The following is a 21525-nucleotide window of genomic DNA, read 5'->3' as shown; positions in this document are numbered from 1 at the left end:
AAACACGTGTCGGCTGACCAAACTTGTACACCAAGTCCTAAAATAATGTTTCTTAAAACACAAATATACCTATGGAATGAACCACTCAAGAAAAATACCAATAATAAACAGATTATTTCGTACTAACCAGAGTGTTACAAATATTTATTTCGGATTTTCAAGATAGCCGGGAGCAAAAAGACTTCCTACCTACCAAACTGGGGCTCAGGCTAAACCCCAAAAACCACTCCTGTGATCTTGCTAAAACTAACAATCACAATGCAAATAGAGCTTAGCACAGGCAGGTTCCATTCCTAAAGCCTAAACTGACCTCAAAGGCACATACGGAGTTGGCCGCCTGAAGAGCCATACCCCCTGAAGAAAACACTTTCTTCGCCCAACCATCAAAATGCTTGTCGTCCCCATCAGGAGGGATGGTAGGATATGACACATGCTTTGCTGGGGCCGTAGCCGCCTGCACCACCAAACTCTCCGGAGTGGGGTGCTTGGTCAAGTAGCAGGGGTCGCTACTGGCTGGGCGTTATTTTCGCAGCAAAGACTTGCCCACTGCTGGGAGACTCTCCCGGAGCAGTCCAAGCTGCCGACACCACCCACCTCTGTAGAGCCATATGGAACAGCAATACCGGGTCAGTTGGTGGACCTTGGTCGAGGATATCCGTGAGGTCAACCTGAAGAAAATACCTGGGGGAGCAGACCACCCCAAGTACTCGGTGACCCTAGACATAAGGCGCCGGCACGAGGAGTCGGCATGGGTGCAAGGCTCCGGCCTACAAAACTCCACCTCCGGAGAGGAGTCCAGACCACTGCCGTCGTGCAAGGACTGACGCAGGTCCTCAATCTGGCTATGGCCGAGAGAATCTCATCTGGCACCGTATCAGGAACCATGCCATTATCAGAGCCCTCATCCACCTCCGAAATGTACTCAAGATGGCGGAAAGAGGGCACAGAATGGGGAACAAAGCCATGCTTGACCTTGGCCAGAGCCTTTCTAGGGGGTTCCACCGTGCCCCGGAGTAGCCCCGCCGAAACAGCCTCGGAAGGCGTCAAGTGAATCGGCGTCAACGCCGAACGCGGCGCCGACAGCATCGACAACGTCGACACAGGCCTCGAGGGCAGAGCCCCGAGCGTGTCCCTCGACATACTGGGCGCCGATGGCATCGACGACTTTGTCGGAGGCGGAGCTTCGAGAGTGTCCCTCGACGACCTTGGCTCCACAGGCGTCGACGTCTTCCTCGAAGACATCACAGTCTCGAGCGCATCGAGGACCGGGACCTGGAACGGGCGTGACTGGAACGATTCCCCTTGTCCGAGCGGGACCGCTCCCGTGAATCGTGCCGACCACCCGAGCCCGAAAGCGTATGAGCGGTGTCTCTAGTCCGATCACGACCGACCCCACTCGGAGGCACGGAAGGACCAGTGCCCTGCGATTCGAGAAACGCTAGCATTTTCTCACCGAAGGAAGCCCATTCCTCCGGCGTCGCATGCTTGGTGGGATAAGTGACCCGCCGACGGGCGGAGTCCTCGGATGAGGACAGGGAAGGCTACCGATGACGGCGCTTCCGGGAGTGCCTCGAAGAGGCAGAGGAGTGGCGGGACCCACTCCGGGACCGAGACCCACTGGACTTCCGACGACGATGCGGAGAGTAGCCCCTCGAATCATCCGCCAAAAGCCCCGCGGACCTCGACTTCCGGGGCTTGGACACCTTACCGACCGACAGTTTCTTCTTGCGCTACCCAAGGTTTTGGATGTAAGCTACTGGCAGTCGACACAATCATCCGTGTCATGGGCCTCCCCGAGGAACCAGAGGCAGGCGTCGTGCGAGTCCGTCACCGACATCTTGGACCCACAGTCCCCACTCTTCTTGAAGCCCGGAGGCAGGGTGGAAGATGTAGTAGACATCACGAAGGACTTTAACTTCACAAGCGAACAGGTTCGAAGAACCGAAAGAACAGAAACTCCAAAGAGTCGAGGCGCGCCGTGATCTCTGAAGCAAACACGTTTGCGGAAAAAACGGAATTGAGGCTACGGGCATCGTACGTCCTACTTATAACATCCAGTGACGTTGGCGGAGGTCCTCGAGGGCGGCGTATCAACGTCATCGACGCAGGACGCAGACGGCGAAAGATTTTCCGAAGCAGCACAGCTGTGTTGATTACCGTCATAGATATGGAATACGTCGGAGAACCCAATCCCCTCGAACTATCAATACAAAACAGAATATTTGTCATTTTGTAAACATGTAGGTCAATCAACCTGAGATGCTAAAACACCCAATTACTGAATGCACAGAGCTAAATGATAACCGCACCTTTAATTTGAAAAGACATTTTAGGCATTTCAAGATTCTTGATACAGATATTTTTGGGCGATTCATATTTTGTACAAATCGAATTGCGTTGGGAATTGCAACAATCAATTTTGTTCAACTTGTTGCTACTGGATGATGCTCACGTGACCACTACTTAGACCACAGACAAGTTACGTTTCTCTAGTGATGTATAGATATGCAGATCTGAACTATTCGGGCATTGAACGAATCTCTATGTATTAATATTGCATCGCCTTGGAGAAATACTGTTTTAATGATCTTGCTTATTGTTCTGTTATTTTATTTTTGTTGCCTTGCTGATTATCATTTGATTGATTTATTCCCAATTTTATATATTTCATAATGATACATTGAAAAGTTGACTTGGATCAACTGAGTCAATGAAAAAAGATATATATAATAATTGTTTTACCCTGGAGTGAGTGAAACATTTTTCTTACTCTGTTTGTACCTGATTAGGACTTTGTGTGTTCACTGTTTTTGGAGTCTGACACACTCCATAGGCATCTGCTTTTAGTATGGTGACACACAGCACCGTCAGTGCAGTCTCACTGAAAAATCCTTTGGGTTTCGCTTAAAATTTAAATACTTTTTCTTGGGTGAACTACAGTTCCCAAAAACAGTCAAGTGAAATTGACTTTACTTACCTTTTCTCTTTGTAGTTCCAGCACACACAATCTTATGTGGAGTGCTGGAGGGATACTTATTTAACACTGATGTTGAATGAATAAATAAATATTTATAACTGAAATCTTGAGTTTAAGTGTTACTTAGTTTTACGATTTAATCTGTACAGCTCTACAGCTCACATTTACCCCTATTGAGACAGGCCTGGCAGCTTAGTCTACCAACTTGTGTAATAGAGCCCTATACCAAAAGGTGGGTTACCCAATACCAATCAGATATGTCTTGTATAGTCTCACAGTGTGACTGCACCAATTCTTACCTAACGAAAGGCAAAGTCTCAGGAGAGGGGCGTGGGGTCAGAGGTGCAGAACGAGTCTGCACAGTGAAATACGCAATGATTCTACTTAGACAGGTAAGTACAAAATACTATATTTATTATAGGCCCAAAAACACACCAGGAAAATGAATCAAGCAGATAATATCACACAACACTCTAAAAATAAACCATGTTTACAGATACCTTTGGTTACAGAAATGCACACAAATCACCTATACACCTGAAGGGGAAGGGAAGTAGTTATGCAATTATAATTGTTCTTTTATAATGCGCTTAATAACCGAGAGGTTTCCAAGCGCGAGACTGGGATTCGAACATGTGTTGCTATGCGTTGTCTTGCTTTCAAGACAAACGTGATGCCCCTGAATAGAATAGAAGCCCTAACTTAACTCAAAGGTTGAATGTACACTAAGTTCCTTTAGGAAAGGGGACAAAGGCAGGAAGAGTTCTTGTGGTGGTGAGAAGTGTTCCAAAAGACCTCAGAAGGATTTTACTGGTAAAAAAGATATTTTTATCAGTTAGAACAGCTTTTAAGCAAACGTTTAAACATCGAAAGAATGGAATAAATCAAAGTTCTTCACAAACTTTTAGAATGAAGGTGGTTTGGGCACCGGTAAGTATTACGACTACTCACCACCATTACTCTGATTTTCCCAAAGGACTTGGCAGATCAGATAGGGGTTCCTGGAGTTAAGTTTTCCCACCGCTGTATCCAGTAGAAGATGCCCAGGAGCTGCAGGTGCAAAGAACAAGTTACTTACCAGTAACTGTTGTTCTCCAGCATGGGTTTGGCATGGATTCACATGCTCATGAATATTCCCTGTCAGGCTGGGAATCCTCGGTAAAAGAAAAAACAGTTTCACTCACTTGCAAACTGTCTTTCTCCTATAAACCAATCACTGAGCTCTGGGTCATACTGCCCCCAGCCAATGACTGCCATCTCCATAAGCCCCTCCTCTGGCAGCCATCTTCAGATTTGGTAGCACATAAAGTGGCAGTATGACCAAAAAGAGCCAAGAGGGGCAGGAGTGAGGGTTTGCATGTGAATCCATGCCAGACCCATGCTGGAGAACAACAGGTACAGCTAAGTAACTTTTTCCTTCTCCAGCATGGGGTCTGGCATGGATTCACATGCTTATGAATAAATAATACATAGCAATACATACATACATATATATATATATATACATACACAACCACTGGAGGTAACAAGGCTCAACAGAGGCAATTCCTGTTACCTACGGACCAGGCTCACCTTCAAGCTAACATGTTGCGTAGCACTGCTTGGCTGACCCAGGACTCCTCTCTGGAATCCGTTGACACAGAAGAATCTTGTGAAGGTGCACGTAAACCTCCACGCAGCAGCCCTGCAGATGTCCAGTAGGGGCATACCAGACAGGAACACCGTTGTTGCAGCGATCACACTGGTGGAATGGACTCTTGGACAGCCGGGCAGAGGTCTGTTTGCCAACCGGTGACAGTGTGCGACACTGCTGGAGAGCCACCTGGAAATGGAGGCCTTGGACAAAGCTTTCCCATGGATCACAGGACCAAAGTTCCTGAAGAGTTGAGACGTCTTCCTGAAACTCTTTGTGCATGCCACATTGAACTTCAGAGCACGCGCCACATCCAGCAAGTACAAAGTAATTTCAATCGAAGGCAACGGAAAAAACACAGGCAACACCAAAAGGTACATTGAGGTGGCATTCTGACAGGACCTTTGGCATGGAGGGGTGCGTCCGCAGCACCACCCTCGTCTCGTGGAAAGTCAGATGAGGCTGCTTGCAGGACAGGGCCTGGATCTCACCTACCCTCTTGGCAGAGGTGATGGCCACGAGAAAAGCTGTCTTCCACGGAAAAAAATTGAGAGGATCTTAAAGCATAGGCTCGAAGGGGGCCCTCATGAGCCTCGTCAGTACCATGTTGAGTTCCCACGCTGGGGCAGGTGCCTTCACGGGCGGGAACGACCGAAACAGTCCTTTGAGGAACTCCTTGACTAGACGGTGTGACCCAAGGGAAGACCGTCCCGAAGACCAGGTGTAGCAGGATATAGCCGCCAGATGCACTTTGATGGAGGCGTACGCCAGCCTCGCCTTGGCCAACGACATCAAGTACTGAAGGATCTGAGGGGCCGTGACCATCAAGAGGGTTGATCTTCTGCAACTGGCACCAAGATGCGAAACCCTTCCACTTGTGCCCGTAGCACTTAAGAGTTGACAATGCTCTGGCCCTGGCAAGGACCTCCTTGCAGTCCGCCGGCAGCCCATACCCACCAAACTTTAAGGCTGTAGGAGCCAGGCCTTCAGGTTCAGCAGAAGATCAACCCTTCAGGTTCAGCGATCCTGGGTCGTGGTGCAGGAGTAAGCCTCCTTCTCTGGCGAGCAGATCTACGACCACCCGCAGATTGGCTGGAGGCAACATTGATAGGCTGAGAAGGTCCGGGTACCAAATCTGCCACGGCCATGCCGGGGCGACAAGGATCATCCTGCACCAGCATAGTTTGAGTTGACTGATGACTCGTAGCGGGAGAGGCAACGGCGGGAACGTTTCAGGAACAGGCTTTCCCACGGGAAGGAGAACGCGTCCCCCATGCTTCCTGGCTGGTGGAACCTGCTGGCAAATATCTGGCATTTGGAGTTTGCTGCCGTCGCACACAGATCGATCTGGGGTCTGCCCCACATGAGGAAGAGGCTGTCTACTTGAGCCTGCCGAAGCTACCACTCGTGTCAAGAGCGCACCTTCCTGCCGAGGGAGTCTGCAATGGTGTTCTTGACCCCCACCAGGTGAAAAGGAATGAGAAACATCCCCTGGGTGTTAGGGAGAATTCTCATAAATGTGCTAATTCCCTTCACCTTTGAGACCCCCAGCAACTTTGCTGGATTTTGAGGACTTGATTGTTTTACCTGGAAAGAGTGCGAGCCTTTTTTCCCCCACTCTTGCATGTATTTTGATGTGTTTTTTACTCTTGAGTTCTTTGATTATGGGGTTTTAGATAACTCCATAGGCATCATCTTTTCATGTGTGTTACACATCACACTCAGTGCAGTGACACAGGGATGTCTTTTTAGACTTCCCAAAGGTTTAAATACCTTCTCTGGGATAAACTACTGTTTACCAGAGAATGTAAGGTTAAATTGACTTCACTAGTCTTTTTAAATTCCTAGTCCCAGCACACACTATCTTCCTATAGAGTGCTGGAGGGGTTACCTATTATACCCCTATGTCTAGAAACTCATGTAGCAATCAAATGCTACCCTTCCCTATCGAAATGTCTGGTGGCAGTGGTTTTACAACGAACTACCATGATTTTTCCCGACCGCGAACACCGGTAGCTAAAAATCGCAGGAGCCATGTTTTTCAAGATGGTGACTTAAGCCCCTTTGTTTAAATGGGTCCCGGTCTTTTTTCACCATTTTCTTTTGGAAAGGTCCTTCTAGACCTTTGTTTCTATGCATTTGGTGGGCTTCAGGACTGAAGACCGCCTCTGGCGTCTGAGTGTCTGGGGTGGGCAGGAAGTGAGGGAGGTGCCCGAAACTCCTTGTGCTTAGTCTCCTAGGAGACCCAAATGCACTTTGGTGTGATTGGCTGGCTGACTGTCCGGCAAGGACAGCCACATTGCTGAGTGAGTGGCAGCTAGGCTGGAATGAAAGGGAGAAAACTGTTTAAAAGGCGAGTCTCTTGGACTGGAAAGCAGAGTCAACCACTGGAACGAAAGAACCGAAGACGAGCTGGAAGAGTACGGCTGCTGCAACTCATGGACCGTTGGTTTGCCTGGTGAAGCCCTGCTACAGGTCCCAATTGCCAAGTCCATCTCGACAGAAAAGCACCTTCAAGGACGACTTCCTTTGAGTTGGTGGGACCAATCAACTCGTAAGCCACCTGGATACCATTCTAGGAGCTGGTTGTATTTTCCTCAGAGTGCTGCAGGAAACCAAATAGCCAGGGAGAAGGACACCAGTGTGTGTGCTTGAAGACACCTACCGGAATCGAAGATTTGCCAGTTTGCCAGCTTTGTGACAGGTCCCCGTGCAGTGCAGGAGTCCCCCCGACGTCCTCCCTCTTGTCCCCACGTCTGAGGCTCCGGAACAGCGAGATCCCCAACAACTGCCAGGAACAGAAGTCCTCAGTGTAAAGACACCGGTGGGGGGTGTCTGTACTTCCGCTCTCTATATGGTAGAGAAGAGGCCCAAAGGACCCCAGGCAAGATTCTCTATTATTGGTGCGTGGTCGAGCAATCAAGGCCTAGCTTCTCAGGAGGTGATGCGAGCTGGTTCTTAAGTACAGTGTAGTCCTCAAGCACCCACAAAGGAAAGTCCGCACACTATCGGTTAAAACACAGTCTTTATATAATTAATATTCAAGGTCACATACACTATCACGATAACTCACTTAGTACTCCGAGAATCAACAATGGTAAATATATACAGTTCTAAAGTGTTACCACTAACGTTATCAGATCTCATTAAAGTGCATACGGTCAGAATGACACACATCAAAATAAAGAGGAAACCAGCAGTAGAGAGAGGAAGGAAAGCAAGATGGTTGAACAATTGGCAGAATACTGGTCCCGCTACCTAGACACAGTTCTGTGAGGAGATCGTCCCCCCCAACCTGGGCAACCTGTAAAGCAAAGATGTATCACAAGCCCAGTCCATATATTGTTCCCACTAGACTTTCCAATAGTTCTGCAACCCCAAAGTACCTTGGCGTTGTAGCGGTCCTCGTCGGGGAATCAACACCTTCTTGAGTGTCCTCCCTTTCAGGCTGGAGTCACGGGTCGAACGTCCGACAGAGAACAGGTTGAACTACGACACCGAAGTGTCCGCGTCGTTCCCAGCTGTGCTCGTTGACGGGGAAGCGTAAACGTCCTGCAAGGAAGAGGCGTGCGGGGCACTTCGGTGACGATAGTTCCGGACCGCAAAGAGTTTGAAGAACTATGGCCCAGCAAGGGCGTCGAGTTGTCGGCATCTCTGTGGTCCTTGGGTGGCGGGAAACCCACCGGTGGATGCTCCTCAGCGCGTCGACGGTCAGGCCTTCTCCAGCAGGATACAGCGGCGACGATGCGGACGAGAGCGTCCTTGGATCAATAAAGTTCTTAGGCAAAACGGGAGCATGGCGGCTCCAGTCGGCGACGGTGGCCGTCGACAGTGGCGGACAACAGTCCAGGCGCTTCTCTTTGGAGTTCCGCAGCAGTCCCTGTATCAGGTCGGCAGCCTGTCAAAGATCTGTCTACCAGGGAGCTTAGGCAAAGATCAGCTGGTGCACGATGGTCCCTCGTAGCTCGGGAAGAGAGCGCCTTACTAGGTCCTCTCAGGGTCAGTCCTTGTAGACACAGCAGCTTTCAGATTGTGAATGAGAGCAACAGTAATTCTTCTCATCCAGCAGGGCTTCAAGGTCAAGCTTCTGAACACTATTCCTAGCAGTGAGAGGTCCCCAGATATATCGTTGATCTCCCATTCATTCCGCTGCGTCATACTCCAGCATCCAATAACGACTAAGGGCATTCATGCAGGCAAGCAGCCAATCAGGCACACAGTGCATTCAGGCCATTCACTTCTCTTCAGACACTCACAACAAGTAACGTGTATTGGGACAAGTACCGAGCCATTCAACACTCCACACTGCATTCATACCAGTTTAGGGCAGGGCTGTCTTAGTCATTGTGTCAAACACCAGATACTAGACACCCAAGACACAGAATGCGTATTCGTCACACACTCCATTCATCCAGGTCCCACCCACAGGCGTACCCACAACATACGGTCGTTGAAAAGGCTCCAGCCAGTCTGGTCAGCACTTCGCCCACACTACCATATTTGGAACTTCCACTCAACAGCCAGTCAGGGGGAAGGGACAGAGTCAGGGCTTCCCGGGACTTCAGGAAGATCAAGTTAACAGGTGATGGAAGGCAAGAGGCCATGGGGGCCATTTTATCTCCATCAGGAATCTACCGATTCCAATGACAGGGCCTGGTCATCCCAAAATGGAGGATGCTCAGGGCACCAGTCAATTCACCACGGAGCTGCCTGCTCTGTGGGTCACACTCAGGTGCCGAAAAACAGACTAGGGGCACAGGGTTGCACCCCTACCCATGGGTGCCATAAGGGTATCCCATGGGTCTGTTCACCAAAACCAAAGGAAAGAGCTGCACCTCCGGGAGTCCCACATGAACTCCTGCTTGGAAAACACGACAGAACACACGATAAAAAGCAGTAAAGGACAAGGATACGGAGGCCCTGTCCCTCGATGCATTTTTAGCATCACACTCAGCTGCATCTTTTTCTTCAAAATAAGGTACTGTGAAAACCCGACCGAGAGAACCAACTTACCTCTCAGTGCGAAAGTGCGTGAAACTTTGGCAACTTGCAGGCCTAGTCAGCTTGTGACCAGACATATGAATCTTTCTTCTATGAACTACTTCTGAGAACCGTGGCAAAGACTTTTCCGTTTAACCACCAGAACTGTTTTTACTTACACAAGACCATCCCATTGACTTTGGCCTACCTATTGCATTGGGCCAACTCCTCTGGTGAACTCAAACTATTTGCACTGTTTAAGAGTAACTCTATTCGTTTTATTAACTTATGCCTTTTTGCTCCTACTTCAAAGTAGTTTAAATGCCTCAGAACCTGATCGTGTCAAGTACTGTAGTATATTTTTGTGTGATATCGATGGCCTCCTTTTAGTTAATGTTTTCTAACTGACTGTGTAATAAATTAATAAGTGTTTTACCAAGAAACCTTGAGTATAACAGCCTATTTGAATACTTGTGATTGTAGACCTCTGTGTAACCTCATTACAAGCTCACATTCCCTCTTGAGATAAGCCTGGCTGCTCAGCTCGCTACCAAAAACTGTGGTACAGACTTATACCAAAGGGTGGTTTTGCTTACACATGTAGTCATAGTTGTGTGTAGTGGTCCCAGAGGGTACTGCATGCAAACTTTGCCTAACACGTACCAGTGAGGGTGCCTGAGAGACTTCAGCGAAGGAGCCACGAGAGGCTCGCCCGCCTCTCCGCCCCCCCTCCTCCATTCAATATAAAAACGACAATCCAGGCGGATGAGGAGCCTCCACACGACCCGATCCCGTGGAGAAGAACAAAGGCGGCACAAGATTCTAGGGACACCAGCAATCCTCTGAAGCCGCAGAGGGAGACATAGGATAGACCCCCAACTCACGCCCCGACGAGCGAGCGATATAAACCAAGCCCCCATACACAGCTGGAAAGCCTGAAGAATGGCTCCCAGTAGCATACAAACAGAAGGCCAAGCTCTCGGGGGGGGGATGGGGTGGCCTGAACCTGACAGAGAAGCATAAGAGGCAGAACTAGAAGCACGCACCAAGCCCACTGTGAGTGAATGTAACCCCCTCAAAGGAGCTAATCGTGAGGAACGCTAACCCCCGGGGCTAGGTGGCGTGCGGATGCCCACTCTTGAGAGCAGCATACACCACCTTAAGAGGACAAGGAACAAGTTACTTACCTGTAGCTGTTCTCCAGCAAGCGTTTGGCATGGATTCACATGCTCATGAATATTCCCCGTTGTCAGGCTGGGAATACTCGGTAAAGAAAAAATCAGTTTCAGTTTTATTTATGTACTGTTTCTCCTAACAACCAATCACTGAGCTCTGGGTCATACTGCCCCCAGCCAATGACTGCCCTCCACCTAAGCCCTTCCTCTGGCAGCCATCTTCAGATTAGGTAGCATGTAAAGTGGCAGTAGGACCAAGAGAAGAGCCGCAGAGGGGTAGGCGGGAGGGTTTGCATGTGAATCCATGCCAGACCCATGCTGGAGATCAACAGCTACAGGTAAGTAACTTGTTCCTTCCCCAGCATGGGGTCTGGCATTCACAATGTCATGAATCAACATAAGCAACTCTTACTACCTCACCAGGCTCACCCTCAAGCGAACCGGTTGCGCAGCACTGCTTGGCCAACTCTGGACTCCTCTCTGGAATCCCTGTCGACGTAGAATTTTGTGAAGGTGTGAGTCGAGCAGGGGCACACCAGACAAAGCCATTGTAGCAGCGATCACTCTGGTAGAGTGGGCTCTGGGACGGCCAGGTAGCGATCTGTTTGCCAACGGGAGACAGTGGGTGATAAAGCCAGACAGCCACCTGGAAATGGAAGTCTTGGAAAAGGCCTTCCCATGGTTCACAGGACCAAAGTTCACAAAGAGCGGAGAGGTTTTCCAGAAACTTTGTACGGGCCACAGAAAACTTGAGCGCTCAAGCCACATCCAATGAGTGCCAAGTTCTTCCAGCCGGCGACAAAGGCATCAGAAAAAACACAGGCAAAACCAAGGGCTTGTTTAGATGAAGGTCCGACGGCACCTTGGGCATGAAGGAGGAGTGCGCCCGAAGCACCACCCTGGTCTCGTTGAAAGTCAAGGAAACTGGTTTACAGGAGAGGGCCTGGATTTCCCCCACTCGTCGTGCGGCGGTGATGGCCATGGGAAAAGCACTTTTCCACAACAAAAAACTTTGAGTGACGCAGATGCATGGGCTCGAACAGAGGTCCTTTGAGCCTAGTAAGTACCATATTGAGCTCCCACGCTGGGGCCCGAGCCTTCACCGGCAGGAACAAGCAGAATAGTCCCTTGACTAATTCCTTTACCGATCGGTGCAACCACAAGGCTGGTCGTCCTGGGGATCTGGTGTAGAGGGAGATAGTCTCCAGATGAACCTTGATGGTGGTGTGGGCCAGCCACGATTTGGCCAACGACAGCAAATATAGAAGTACCCGAGTAGCCTTGACCCTTAGTGGGTCAAACTTCTGGGAACGACACCTAATAGCAAATCTCTTCCACTTGAGATCGTAGCATTTCAAAGTAGACTATGCTCTAGCCTTTGGAGAACTTCCTTGCAGTCTGCCGGGAGACCGTAGCCACCGAATTCTAGTGCTGCAGGAGCCAGGCCTTCAGGTTCAGAGACCCTGGATCGTGGTGAAGAATGGTGCCTCCTTCCCTGGTGAGAAGATCCGCGACCACTGTCAGCTTGACTGTTGGATATTCTGACATGGTGAGAAGGTCCAGGTACCAGATCTGCCTCGGCCACGTCATGAGGATCATGCAGCACCAGCACTGTTTGAGTTAACTGATTACTCAAAGCAACAACGGAAACGGAGGGAACGCATACAAAAAGAGGCCTTCCCAAGGGAATGAGAATGGGTTCTCCACTAGGTCCTGCCGAAGTTCCCACTCGTGGCAAGAACGAAGCTCCCTGCTCAGGGAGTCGGCGACCGTGTTCTTTACTCCTGCCAGATGAAAGGGGATAAGGAACATCCCCTGGGCAATGGCCCAGTGCCATAAGTACTGCAGCTGTTTGGAGCGGTCTGAGGACCTGGTGCCCCCATTTCCTGATGTAAAACATTGTGGTGGTATTGTCTGTGAAGACCAGAACCACCTTGGCCTTGAGGGACGGCAGGAAAGATTTGAGGGCCCAAAACACAGCCTATAGCTCCAGAACGTTGATGTGCAACATATTCTCCTCCGGCAGCCACAAGCCTCTGGCGTGAAGACTTCCGGTTTAGGCTCCCCATCCCTCCAGGGAGGCATCCAACGTTACCGTCGCCTTATGTGGTGGGGTCGGAAAAATGCACCTCTGGTCAGATGAGAGCGCACACACCACCATCTTTTCGACAGAACTCCTTGTCGAAAGCGATCTTGTCCTTCCAGACACTTGAATCCAACGGGCGTCAAGAACTTCTGCAGTGGCCGCAACCGTAGCCTGCAGTCGGATGAGATAAATGCATGACATCATGCCGAGCAGAGACTTGGTGGCACTCACCATGGCAATTTTCAGAGCGAGCAGATTTTGTACCTTGCCCAGGGTGGCTGCCACTCTCTCCCCAGACGGTGACGTCAGGCATGACACTGTTGAGCCGGGATCCCAGGAACAGCGCGCTCTGCGATGGAGTCAAGCAGGACTTCACATAATTCACGAGAACCCCAGATCCGTCAGTAGGCGGACGATCCTTGACGTGTGGTCGACGGCGATGCTCCTTGAGCTGGCCTGAATGAGCCAGTCGTCCAAGTAAGGGTAGACGTGGATCCCTTGCAGTCGCAGATGCACCGCTCCTGGCGCCAAGCACTTGGTGAAGACCTTTAGTGCCGACTTCAATCCGATGGGAAGGGCCTAGAATTGGTAATGCTTCTCCTAAATGACAAAGCGTAGAAAGTTGCGGTATCCCTTGTGAATCAGGATGTAGAAGTTTGCATCCCCCCAGGCGCAACGACGACAGAAAGTCTCCCTCTTCTAGCTGTCCGAGCACGTGTTGAAGAGGGACCATACGGAAGTTCTGGGACTTGATGTATTTGTTTAGTCGTCGGAGGTGGAGAATGGGCCTCCAGCCCCCGGTCTTTCTCACGAGGAAGTACCTTGAGTATACTCCGGAGCCGCTTTTGGACAAGCTCTATCGCCCCGTGTTAGGCAGAAACCTGTGCAGTTCCCTTAGGGACCACTGCAAAAGATTTAAGACTACAGGTGTTTGGCAGTAAACCCACTTGGTAGCATCCTGTACCACACAGATTCACTTGGTAGCTGTGGCTGAGCAGTCAGACTTCACTCAAGAAGAGTTAGGCAGTATACAGAGCATACACAATAGGTACAGAATTACAGTAGCACAAGCAAACACTGACCAGAGCTTGGGTGTAAAAGTATATACTTATTTATTTAACACACACTAATAAAACACACTAGCACTAAATTGGTACGATAAGTTCAAAGACAATCACTATTATCATATGTACATCCCTGATTACTTGTTGGACAAGTCTTAGTTAACACCACTTGTTTCCAGACAGAGGTGAGCGCTTAACGTTCGATGGCACTCCAACAAGTTAGATAAAAAGGGAGGGAAAAGCAGAATTATGGAACCATACACACTAAACACTTTTTAAAGACCCACAGCAAGTTTAGGAAGGCACAGTCTACTGGTGAGCAAGGAAGTTTGGGTGCCAGGCCCACTTTCAAGGGAGCCAGGCGGAAGATGCCCAAGATCAGACAGTTACACAGAGTCTTCAAAGTTTGTGGAGGTAGTTCGAAAAAGGTTTAGTTCAGTGCAGAAAAGTTAGCTAAGGTGTCCCAGGCTAACCCAGGTTCGAGAGACGAGGATTTAATACACCCCGTTCAAACGGTTGCAAGGGAAGCCAGGCGGAACAAGGTACCTTAAATGGAAAGGATCCTCGAGCAGCGGGTGCAAGTTGCAGCGTCGTCCAGAGGAAGAGAAGATCTCGTCGTGGAGGAAGGATGAAGGTCGTTGCACTGCCAGGGAAGAAACCAGCCGCGGAGTTCTCCGGTACAAAGGTACTACGCTTTCGGTTCGCGGTAGTGGTGAAAACGTGGTATCCCTGTTGCCAGGGTGCTTGGCACAGGCAAGGCGGCCACGAGATGCTCCAGGAAGGCGAAAAGAAGGTAGACTGGTTATCCCCATCAGTCGAAGGAAGAAGACTCTCCGGGCTGGAGATATCCTCTGTCGTTGGGAAAAGTGGTGAGACGGTTCAGCAGGGCTCCACCGGTGGTGTCGTCGTTGCAGGCCGGCTCAGCTTCTCCCTACTCAGATTCTTAGGTCCTGTGGCGACTTCTCAAGTTCCAGTCCCCAAAGCCCTGCTTTTATGCAGCACACCCCAATTCACTCAGCCTAGCTGTCAATCAAACATGCTAAATGGTGAGCCGGGCGGTTCACCACTTGGGCCAATCACACAAGAGTGCGACTTGAGTTGCCGAGGCAACTCAGTCCAGGGTGCCTAAACCCCTCCCACACCCCACTGTGGTACCCAGAAAGAGTGGCACCACTTTTGGAGGCTTCTGTGGAGAAGCCCGCCAAAAAGTGGAACAAAGGGCTCGACTTGGGTTGGAGTCACGAACACAGCCGCCATTTTGGAACCAAGTTTCGGCAAAAAATACCAACCAGTGAATTTATATTTATTATATATAAAAAGTAGTATCCACTGCCACCAGCCAAAACTCGGTCGGGGGGGTCTGGACAGTGCCCCCTTCGAACAACAGACCCAGGGGCAATCGAATTGCCCCAACCAGTACGTCCACAATATGATGGTTTGTACTGGTTCTGTTCACAATTTGAGACTAGTAAAGCCAATGGTGACTTTACATGCCCTGGGAGACAGTAGTGAGTCCCAGGGTATGGAGTCTATGTTTGGGGGTCGCTACGACACCCCTGGGTTACTGCACGGAGGGTGCTGTGTAACCCACATATCAAAAACACATGAAGCCCTATGGGGTAAAGGACCCCATAGCCCATAGAACACCTCAAATCATGTCTAAGAGTGGGAGAAAAAGAGTCTCACTCTTAGCAGGAGAAAAAAATAAACCCCAAAAATCCAGCAAAGCTGCTGCGGGACTCACTAGGTTTGGGAAATTAGCCTTTACAGAGAATTCTCCCTAACAGAGGGGTTGGAGAGTGCTCCTTCCCCCAAGCCAGTCAGAGTGACTGACTATATGATACGTCTCCGGAGGAGAATGTCACAAATGATGGCAGAAGCTAGTGATAACCTGAAAGCTGGACAAGCATTGGCATGACCAAAAGGCTAACATGGTTGAGTTCACTCAAGACCAGCTAGTTCTAGTTATGATCCCAACAAGGCAGAGGGCCTTACAAGATAAATGGATGGGACCCTTCAAGGTTGTGGGTAAACTTGGAGAGGTGAACTATCTGGTGGACTTGGGCAACCCCAAGGAGGCTCCCAGAGTCTTCCACACCAACCGACTAAAGGCGTATGTCTCCAGGGGGGAAAAAGAAAAAGAAAAAGAAAAAGAAGAAAAAGAAGAAGAAGAAGAAGAAGAAGAGAGTGAAGCTCTCCCTGATCTCCTCAGAGGCTTACCCTTGGATGAAAAGATTGAAGGAGTAAATCTCTCTTCAAATCTGACACCTGAGCAACAAGAAGAGTGCAAATCTATGTTAAATCAGTTTGCCTCCTTGTTCTGACTTTTACCAGGCTTGACCCCCTTGGGGTCAGCATGATCTACTCACTGGTGACTGTCTGCTAGTCAAAACCAGAGGATATAGAATGTCAGAAAATGTAAGGACCCACATCAAAGGGGAGGTCAAGAAGATGCTTGATCTCGGGGGTAATAGAGCCCTCCACTAGTCCATGGTCTAGCCCAGTTGTGTTAGTACCAAAGGCCAGATATAAAGAATTGAGATTCTGTGTGGACTATAGAGCTCTTAATGCAGTCACCAAGACTGATGCCCACCCTTTGCCAAGAACAGATCAGTTGGTGGATAGACTTGGTTCACACAAGTTCCTCAGCACATTTGACCTTACGTCAGGCTTTTGGCAAATAGCCCTGACAGACCATGCCAAGGAGAAGACTGCATTTTCTACCCTAGTTAGCTTATACCAATTTAAGGTTATGCCTTTTGGACTGAAAAATGCACCTGCAACATTCCAAAGGATGGTAAATCAGGTTATTGCTGGGATGGAGGACTTCCCCATGGCATACTTGGATGACATTGCAGTATTCAGCCAATCCTGGGAAGAGCATGTTAATCACCTAGGACATGTTTTGCAGGCTCTTGGACAGGCCAATCTGACCATAAAGGCAAGTAAATGCCAGATTGGTCAGAGTAAGGTGGTCTACCTTGGGCATGAGGTAGGGGTGGAGAAATACGGCCTTTGCTCAGTAAGATTGAAGCTGTGCAAAATTGGACAACACCCACTACTCAAACCCAGGTGAGAGCCTTCCTAGGCCTCACTGGGTATTACAGGAATTTCATAGAGAACTATGGGACCATAGCTTCTCCACTGAATGTAATCTCCTCTCCAAAATTCCCTAAGAAGGTCAAATGGAATGAGGAGTGCAATCAAGCCATTGAAAACCTGAAGAAAGCTCTATGCCAAGCACCAGTATTGAGAGCTCCTGACTACCACCAAACTTTCATTGTGCAGACAGATGCTTCTAATTTAAGTATAGGTGCAGTCCTTAGCCAACTGGATGAGAAAGGTAGGGAGCACCCCACTTGCTTCATCAGCAGAAAGCTGAAGGATCCTGAGACAAGGTGGGCAACAATTGAAAGAGAATGTTTTGCTATTGTGTGGGCACTGAAGAAGTTTAGGCCATATTTGTATGGTTCTACTTTCGGCATTCAGACTGACCACCAACCCTTGAGATGGTTGATGCAAATGAAGGGGGAAAATCCAAAACTACTGGTTTTGGGTTTTGGTCAATCTGCCTGCAAGTGTCATGATGCCTACCCCCGGGGAACCAGACCAGGTCCAGCAACCCCGGAAGCAGGCATCACGTTATTTTAAGCAGTGGAACTTACCTGATGCAGACCATGCTGCAAGCTTACCTGATGCAGACCATGCTGCAGAGCTCCAAGCCAAATGAGGCTTGGAAGGGACTATTTTACCTAGGGACTATTTTTTACTCGGGTGGAACTGGGGAGGAATACTTACCTGGGACTACTTTGGAGGATATTTAAACCACGCCCGAAGAGCAGCACACGCTTCGCGTTATTCTGCATCCAGCAGCGTAACGCTCACTGTGTTTTCAAGCCTGCATCCAGTCTTCTGCCACCCCCGCCTCGAGTCTGCAAATCCTAGAAAAAGGGAGGAACAGAAGGAGAAAAGGTTAGAATAAGAGCAAAACCTTCGATCCTTACCTGAATTCCGGATCCACTGCGCCTTCGAGCTGGAAGAAAGAAGCATTTTACGCGTGCCGCCTCGCCTGCTGCAGTGCCGCGCTGAACTCACCGGCCTTCGCAGCACCCTCACGATCCACCACATCCTTCTGAACGTTCCCGCCGCGCTCTGGCACCTAAGGGGAACACAAGAACAGCAAAGGTGAGCCAAGGAACTAAACAGAGGCAATGGCAAACCCCCCATAGACTTACCCGATTACCGCCGGGGGTACTATTCCTCTTCACGGGTCGGCGCAGTCTCCATTGCATCCTCGCCGTACCCCGGCCCCTAAGGGGAACAAAAGGACAACAAGGTGAGAAAGGGACAAACAAGGGGAACTCTTCTCACCGCAATGGACTTACCTAATTTTACCGCCGGAGGCATTCTTCCCCGAACTTCATATTTTCTTTCCACACCTGAATAAGGGAGCAAGCAACAGGTTACATTCTGGCCTTATTTTATTGAACTGTGTAGGATAAGCCAAAACCTTACCTGAACTTCGTCAGCTACCACGAGGAACTCTTCGCTGGGGTCAAGCTGCAAACTGAAAGGAATCGGACAAGATGAAAGTCAGACATGTGAACTCTTAAAAACTACGTACTTTTCGGAGTCAATATTGTTCTGGAACTCCCCAATTCCTTCGAGCCAGTGAAGCAACTGGTTATCAATGCGCCCCTGCGCTCAATGCAGGATGGAGAGCTCATCTTTTCAAACCATTAGGTGAGACTATAAGAGGGTCATCCAAGGTGATCTGTGGGGAGAACAGCGGGGTGGGGGGATTTACGCTCAACTCCACGAGTGGTTAATTCCCCTTCTCCATTTGCAGAAGAATATTCCTAAGGGCCAAGCAAACGAAGCTAGGTGGGCCAGTCCAGTCCGTCATCTCGGCCCTACGCGTCACATTGGTGGAGACCGCAGCTGTCCAGTTCAGATCGACACCTCTGTAGGAGCCAGGTGAGCGTAACAGCAAGGGTTTGATTTCACCATTGAGCACAGGTCAGGGTGTCACCACCAAAATGCTGATGGTCTCTCTAGGATGTATGTCATCGACTCGAGGTATGAGATTCATCCAGGAGTGGATTAAATCCTCCTGTCCCTTAGTCTGGGGGGCGAGTGTTAGGGAGAATTCTCTGTTAAGGCTAATTTCCCAAACCTAGTGAGTCTCCAGCAGCTTTGCTGGATTTTTGGGGTTTATTTTTTTTATCCTGCTAAGAGCAAGACTCTTTTTCTCCCACTCTTAGACATGATTTGAGATATCCTTTGACTTTGTAATGTGTTTTATGGGCTATGGGGTCTTTTACTCCATAGGGTTTCATGTGGTTTTTGGTAAGTGTGTTACACAGCACCCTCAGTGCAGTAACACAGGGGTGTCATAGTGACCCCCAAACATAGACTCCATACCCTGGGACTGACTACTGTCTCCCAGGGCATGTAAAGTCACCATTGACTTTACTAGTCTCAAATTGGGAACAGAACCAGTACAAACCATCATATTGTGGAAGTACTGGTAGGGGTAATTAGATTGCCCCTGGGTCTGTTTTTCGAGGGGGCACTGTGCAGTCCCCCCTCGTTGAGTTTCTGGCTGGTGGCAGTGGTTACCATGCAAAATATTCCTTAAGAATATTTACTATGGGATTTTCCCATTCATTTTAAACGCACCACTTTTTGGTGCAATGTTACAGATACCGCTGGGTTATTTATTTAATATTTATTCCCCGGTTGGGTCTTTTTGCCAGGACTCCGTTTTAAAATGGCGTTTGTGTGCGCCTCTGTAACGCCAACCCAAGTCGAGCCCTTTGTTCCACTATTTTGGCGGGCTTCTCCACAGAAGCCTCCAAAAGTGGTGTCACTCTGTCTGGGTCTACAGGATGTGTGGGAGGGGGGTTTAGGCACCCTGGACTGAGTTGCCTCGGCAACTCCAGTCGCACTCTTGTGTGATTGGCCCAGTGGTGAGTGTTTGAGTGACAGCTAGGACTGATGAATGGTGGTTTTCTGCATAAAAGCAGGGCTTTGGGGACTGGAACTTCAGACGTCGCCACAGGACCAAAGAATCCGAAGAGGGAGAAGCTGAGCCGATCTGCAACAACGACACCACCGGTGGAGCCCTGCCGAATTGCCACACCACTTCTTCCAACGACAGAGGAGATCTTCATCCCGGAGAGTCTTCTTCCTTTGACTGGTGGGGATAACCGGTTTTTGCCCACCTTTTCGCCTCCCCGGATCATCTCATGGCCGCCTTGCCTGTGCCAAGCACCCCAGCAACTGGGATACCACGTTTTACCACTACCGCGAATAAAAGGGTAGTACCTTTTAACCGGAGAACTCCGCGGCTGGTTTCTTCCCTGGCAGTGCAACGACCTTCAGCTTTCCTCCACGTCGAGATCTTCTCTTCCTCTGGACGACGCCGCGACTTGCACCCGCTGCCAGGAACAACTGCCCCCGCTGGAGGATTCTCTCCACTTTCGAGGTACTGTGTCCGCCTGGCCTCCCTCGCAATTGTCTGTTTGGGATGTCTCTTAAATCCTCAACTTACCACTTGGGTTTGGCCCTAGGCTGGCTAACTGAACTTTTCTGAGCTGAACTAATTCCTTTTTGAACTCCCTGCAAGACTTTTCAAGCCTTTTAAACTGTGTGATCTTGGGCGCATTGGTGTTCTGCTCTCTCCATGAGAGAGCCGGGCCTCTGAACTTTTTGCTCACAAGTAGACTTCGACTTTCCTGCCTTGCTGGGTGCTTCTAAAGTATTGTGTTGTGTGCTTTTCTAATTTCTGCTTTTTCCCTCCCTTTTTCTTAACTTATTGGAGTGCCATCTTTAGTTAAGCGCTCACCTCTGTCTGGAAATAAGTGGTGTTAACTAAGACTTGTCTAATAAGGAATAAGTGATGTATATATATTAATAGTGACTGTTTTGAATTTGCTTACAATAATAGTGCTGGAGTGTTTCTAAAAGTGTGTCTTTAAATAAATAATGATATACTTTGATACCAAAGCTCTGGTCAGTGTTTGCTTGTGCTACTGTATTTTGGTACCCATCTTGTATACTCTATATACTGTCTAACTTCTTGAGAGAAGTCTGGCTGCTCAGCCACAGCTACCAGGTAAATCTGAGTGGTACAGACTGCTACCAATTGGGTTTACTGCCAACACCTGTAGTCTTAAGCCTTTTGCAGTGGTCCCTAAGGGAACTGCACAGGTTTCTGCCTAACACATATCCATAAAAGGTCCACGTTGCTCTTTATCGGAACTTTGCATATGCCATCTAGCAGACTGTACTTGGGAGAGACCCCTTGCCCCGAGATTGTGTGCCCTAAATACTCCACATCCCTTACACCAATCCTACACCTGCTTCTCTGTACTGTGAGACCAGCCTTCCTCAATCTCTCTAGCACAGACCTCACCACCACGTGTTGACTTTCACTCTCCGCGAACACCAGTATGTCATCCTGGAATACTGCAACGTTCCCCATCCCCTTCAACACTTCCTCCATCACTCTTTGGAAAACTGAGGCAGCTGAAGCCAGACCAAGCGGCATACGTAAGTACTTAAATGTTCCCTCCGGAGTGCTGAAGGCCGCGACATCCCGACTC

General features: G+C 49.3%; 1 protein-coding gene across 5 annotated transcripts in view; it reads right to left on the bottom strand.

Moving 5' to 3' along the window:
- Nucleotides 1–21525, bottom strand: part of MED12 (mediator complex subunit 12) — a 1704158-nt gene that overhangs the window by 1108789 nt on the left and 573844 nt on the right. The gene's annotated exons all lie outside the window — the stretch shown is intronic.

The sequence above is a fragment of the Ambystoma mexicanum genome, chromosome 5p, assembly GCF_040938575.1.
Source record: "Ambystoma mexicanum isolate Mex_15411 chromosome 5p, UKY_AmexF1_1, whole genome shotgun sequence".
Lineage (NCBI taxonomy): Eukaryota > Metazoa > Chordata > Amphibia > Caudata > Ambystomatidae > Ambystoma > Ambystoma mexicanum.
The sequence above is the reverse complement of the archived record's forward strand: the minus strand, read 5'-3'. Positions and strand labels throughout refer to the sequence as shown.